General features: G+C 43.7%; 1 long non-coding RNA gene across 2 annotated transcripts; it reads left to right on the top strand.

The window, feature by feature from the left end:
- The first annotated feature begins 804 nt into the window (after window positions 1–804).
- On the top strand, window positions 805–4,457 carry LOC115324756. Of its 2 annotated transcripts, none has more exons than XR_005715385.3 (4): window positions 805–1,056; window positions 2,942–3,087; window positions 3,936–4,034; window positions 4,424–4,457. It is a non-coding gene; the product is annotated as an uncharacterized LOC115324756 (long non-coding RNA). The 2 variants fall into 2 exon arrangements; XR_006077883.1 differs by lacking the exon at window positions 4,424–4,457 and adding an exon at window positions 4,131–4,176.
- The last annotated feature ends 799 nt before the right edge of the window (window positions 4,458–5,256 follow it).

The following is a 5,256-nucleotide window of genomic DNA, read 5'->3' as shown; positions in this document are numbered from 1 at the left end:
CTCGCATTGATTCGGAATCAATGCGAGCAACGTAGGGCAGATTGTCTCTTGCGTGCCATTACCGCCGTCGGTCACTAGCGAAGTGCACACCGTTCCTCCGTATTTTCACCTTCTACCTACGTCAGACACCACGCTAAACTCTGAAGTCGCTGTCGACCGGCCTCATATGACGGCTTCTGCGTCTGAAGTCAACTCGCCGAGACGAACGACAACCAACATAGCATCCGACAAGCTCCGGCCCAGCTGGGGCCAGCCGCTGCATGGGCGCTGCCATCTTTCCTGTGACGTCACGTATTTGGTTCGGTCATGTGACGAGTGGTCAAATTTGCGTACAATGGCAGCCGCCTTATGGGGGTCACTTTCGAGTGCAGACCGGAACCCCGGTTTATCGCTCTAAGCCCCTCTACCTCGTTGGTTGGTCTCTGCTTCGATAATCGAAAAAATATGGTTACAGATGAATTTCAGAATGGTTTTATGAGCAATACAATATGGCGACTAACATCAAATGAAGTTTCTAGAGTGGATGCGTCTGGATTAAAAAACCGTTCGCTCACGCTCACGGGAAGCCCTCTCACAGAAGACATTTCCTGTTGTGCCACACGGTAAAAACGTTCCGTAAAAAAACGTAGAACTTCTCATTAAAAGCTACGGAGAAGCATCCGTAATCTGAAATACGGTTGACTTGTCCGTAAATCTAAAGTTACGATTCTGTAAACAACAACAAAAGTTGTTTGCAACAAGCTGAAAATTGTCTTATTTGGTTTAGACTAATAGACAACGGTTCTCACTCTTTAAAATATCATTTATTGCACTGTTAAACAACTTATAATAAAGGTTCCGAAACGAGGTGGCGCTAGTAACCGCTTAGTCGAAAAGGCTCGAGGTGAGATTTTTGTCTAGTACAATCACACTACCGCTATCTCTTCATCTACCCATCTCCGCTCGCTTGTTTTCCTTGTTTTGCTACCGCGCTTGTTTTGTCGAGGGGTAAAGGCGCTTGGTGATTTTTGCGGTTGCGACTGTTCTACGTTAAACTACCTTGTTGTTATCAAAACGGTGAGTTTGTTCTGCTCTTTTTATTAACATTGATTGGGGACTGTCATATATGCGTTCGTATTTTTGACACTTATTTCCTCGAAAGGAACGAAATCGCGGATTTGCGTCGCTTTAAACTTTCGGGTTCAATGACGTTCGCCGCTATCTCAGTTCGTGTTTGACGTTCTTCTCAGAATTGAAAGCTCATGTCGGGTACTCGTTTGAACCTTGTGTGATGTCGCGAGCTCGCTGGTACGCGCGGTTCGTCGTTCGTAGCGATTGGGAGGCTGTTCGCGCGTGCTGGCTGGCAGGAGTGTTGCAGTAAAGCACATGACAACGCATTGTCTGAGTGCGTGAGTGTGCTTTACGAGTTTCGCAACGTTGTTCGCGCGGCCTGTAGCCTGCTCTTTTCGCCGGGGGGTCCCTATTGTTTCGTCGAAATTCGCTTCGCGGAAGTACGTTTCGTGGACCACTTTTCATGGACACGTTTCGTCGACACGAACGTTTCATCGGCACTCGTTACGCGAATTTCACGCTGCAGGGTAGTTTCGCCACGCGTGTATCGGTGAAGTGCGCGTTAACCCACACTCCCGCCTGCGTTCACACCACTTCGCGGTGACAGCCTGCGGCTGCACATTACAAAAATGTTAACCCACCTAACCGACCCGTACAGGTCGCTTCGCGGCGACAGTCTCGTGCAGGTTATTAACCCCCCCCCCCCCCCCCCACCCTAAAAAAAAAAAAATAAAAAAAAAAATTTGAGCTGTTGATGAAACGATCTGTCGAGGAAACGTCGTTCGATGAACTGATTCCTACCGGTGTATCACCACTGCGTGATGCGCGTTGACTAGTTAGCAATCACAATGCAGCTGATGAATTTCTCATTTCACAGAATGCACCTGTGTCACCGTACGCTGATTCCCCCCAACCACATGGTCTAAGACCATCGTATTGATATTAATTTTTATGCTCATAATATTCTATGTGTATATTAAAGCAATATACGTCCACCCATTACTTGCATGGCGCCACTCAGGAGGGCACGTGATACCACTGTTCCACGGACTGTAAAATTGTATGCATTATTCTTGGCTCTGCAGTCAGACTGTTTTTAAAGAGCTTAGCCACCGTTCCTGCAGATTCAAATCGTCCGAGATGCAAGCTCATAATTTTTTCAGGAGGCGTCATCAACAACAATTGCACGCTTCCTTGTCACCGAGCGTCAGCCAATGTTTAAAGAGCCTATGCCATTCTTGAAGGTGGTATGCGTCTTGTTTGGAGCTTTTTGCGTGTTGAATTTACCTATCTAAAGGAAGCTTTGGCCAGTCTCGAGTTTATTCAACGGGGAGAGAATCTTAAAATGTGTCAAGTCCACAGGATATGTCATAGAATGACATAATCTATATCACCCTTTCATTTATCGTGCCTCAATGCCCTTTTTCACAACTCGCACAAACATTTGATCTGTATTAATTTTACAAAGAATTACGCTAATGCATTTCTATAATGAATTGATAACATGTGAACACTGGTTGTCATTAGGCTGTAACTTTCAAGGCTGGGAAACATGGTTATCTTGTATAGACTAACACGCAGCACTGACGTCTTGCAGCTGCGGCAGCGCTGTCGATGGCACTGCGCATGCGCGCACACTTCATTTCACGCTAATTTGGTTTCTGCGCATGCGCAGTGCCCACACCTGGTGTGGGCAAACGCGGGCTTGTGTATAAACAGCGTGTCAGTGTATAGAATGTGTGTTTGTTCAGCAGTCCTCCAGGTTTAAGATGATCCAACACTACCATAGTCTGACCTGATAATAGAAAAAAAATGGCTTTACCTTCACCAGGCTGAGTATTCATGAAGCATGCATGGCATTAATGTTAGATGATGCAATATATCCTCTTAGACTAATCTTCCAAATCAACCTGGAGAAGGGGTTGAAGAAAATGGGAGCAGTGAAGCGAACAACGGCACATCGCAAGATTTTAGCGCTGCTGAAGGGCTTCAAATGAGTCTCCACAGAAATCCCTTGAATCTGTATGTTTTTTTATGGTAAGTGCAAATTTGAATTCCTGCACGTCTAGCGTGTCTCTAAGAGGGAGATAACACTAATGTGGCTGACGCCAACCTTTTAAGAAGTGTAAGGAAGGGCTTTGGGAATATTCAAAACTTCCGAATATCGAAGCGAATGATGTCATATTTTGTTTATACTTTCATTGAATATGACGGTTCTGCAGTTGTACCAATTTTCAATCTGAGAATGCTCCAGGACACACCATCTTAAACAAGCAACTGAAACGACTCGCAAAAGCCCACACAGAAGTCTGGAAACTGTATGCAAATAAAACTTATTTCCACTCGTTCATTTAAAACTGGAAGTCATCCTATAATTGTCAACAAAGATGTTTGATTTATAAACTTTTTGAGCCCCCAGAGCAAATGCATGATTTGCTGCGATACGCTGCTGTGAACCGGTGATGCATGCATGCAGTGCGAGTGCTACAATGTCAAGGCAGATGTGGCTGACATGATATGGTATTCATATCCTGTGTTATCAGGAGTCTGCATCTGTTTAATTACAGCAACCAGCATCCTGCCATTTTGCAGCTTATCTCCTTGCAACTTTTTTGCCCCTTGCTCTTGCACAAAGTAATTATTCGTTCAATATTTAAATGTATTATTATTAAATAGTAACTTTTAAGCTTCGAAGTAAGTGAAGCTGCGTGGTTTTTCTTTTTGTTTTATACTGGTTTTTCAAAGCACAAGTCGGCCGGTTTGGCAGCCACCTGCAGCTATGCTTGTACTGCTTGACTGCTTATCATGTCCAGTGCCAACTGCTATTTAAGCTGCTCTAACTTGATTGAATTGATAGTCAAACAATCTTGTGTCTTGTTTTTCAGAAAATACAGTTTGCACCTCAAGACATCGAGCAATGTTTGATGATTTAACCAATTGAACAAGTTGAATTACGGACTCAACTTTGCTTTTGTTTTTCTATAGTAAGTCACAAGTCTGAGCTTTTACAGATTGAGCATGTCCCTGGGAGGGAGGCAACGCTGATGTAGCTGATGTCACTTTTTCGACAACTGTTGTAGCAATATCAGCCGCTTCTAACATGGTGCCACTAAAACCCCAGTTTGAGTATGTATTAAGCTTTTTTCTATTCCATATTTTAGCAGGTTATGAGTTAACTTCAAAATGGAACTACATGGTTCATTTTTGCTTTGTAGAGGGTTTTTCAGGGCACAAGTTGGCTGATCTCCGGCAGCCTCCTGCAGCCATGCTTGCACTGCAGTGTTGCTTTGCATGTCTAGTGCCAGCTGTGATTTAAGCTACTCTTACTTGCCTAAACTAGCATTCTGACAGTCTTATGTGTCTTGTTTTTCAGAAAAAATAGGTAGCAGCTCGAAACGTCGATAAATGTTTGATGATTTAACCATTTCAACAAGTCGAGTTACAGAGTCAACCTCGCTTGTGTTTTTTATGGTAAGTCACAAGTCTGATTTCTTACATATTGAGCATGTCCCTGAGAGGGAGGCAACGCTGATGTAGCTGATGTCACTTTTTCAACAACTGTTGTAGCAATATCAGCCACATCTAACATGGTGCCACTAAAGCCCCAGTTGGAGCATGTATCAAGCCTTTTTTTAATCCATATTTTAGCAGGTTATGAGTTAACTTCGCAATGAAAAAGCATGGTTCATTCTTGTTTTGTGGAGGTTTTTCAGGGCACAAGTTGGCTGATCTCTGGCAGCCTCCCCATACTTGCACTGCAGGGTTACTTTGCATGTCCAGTACCAACTGCGATTTAAGCTACTCTCGCGTGCTTAAACTGGTATTCTGACAGTCTTGTGTATGTCTTGTTTTTCAGAAGATACGGTTAGCATCTCGAAATGTCGAACAACGTTTGATGATTTAACCGTTTGAACAACTCGAGTTACGGAGTCAACTTCGCTGGTGTATTTTCATGGTAAGTAAAAGGTCTGAGTTATTACAGATCGAACAGGACTCTGAGAGGGAGACAACGCTGATCTAGCTCGTGTCACTTTTCCGACAAGTTATGTAGTAGTGTCCATCACATGTAACATTGTTTTGGCCCCAACTGGTGTTACTATGCACTATAGCTATATTCAAACCTAATGTGCTAAATTCATTTGAATTTAGTTACTATAGCTAAATTCAAGCCTACTAGGTCACCTGCTGCTGGCTTTTTGTAGCCGA

The sequence above is a fragment of the Ixodes scapularis genome, unplaced genomic scaffold, assembly GCF_016920785.2.
Source record: "Ixodes scapularis isolate PalLabHiFi unplaced genomic scaffold, ASM1692078v2 PGA_scaffold28__5_contigs__length_5199819, whole genome shotgun sequence".
NCBI classification, from domain to species: Eukaryota; Metazoa; Arthropoda; class Arachnida; order Ixodida; family Ixodidae; genus Ixodes; species Ixodes scapularis.
The sequence above is the reverse complement of the archived record's forward strand: the minus strand, read 5'-3'. Positions and strand labels throughout refer to the sequence as shown.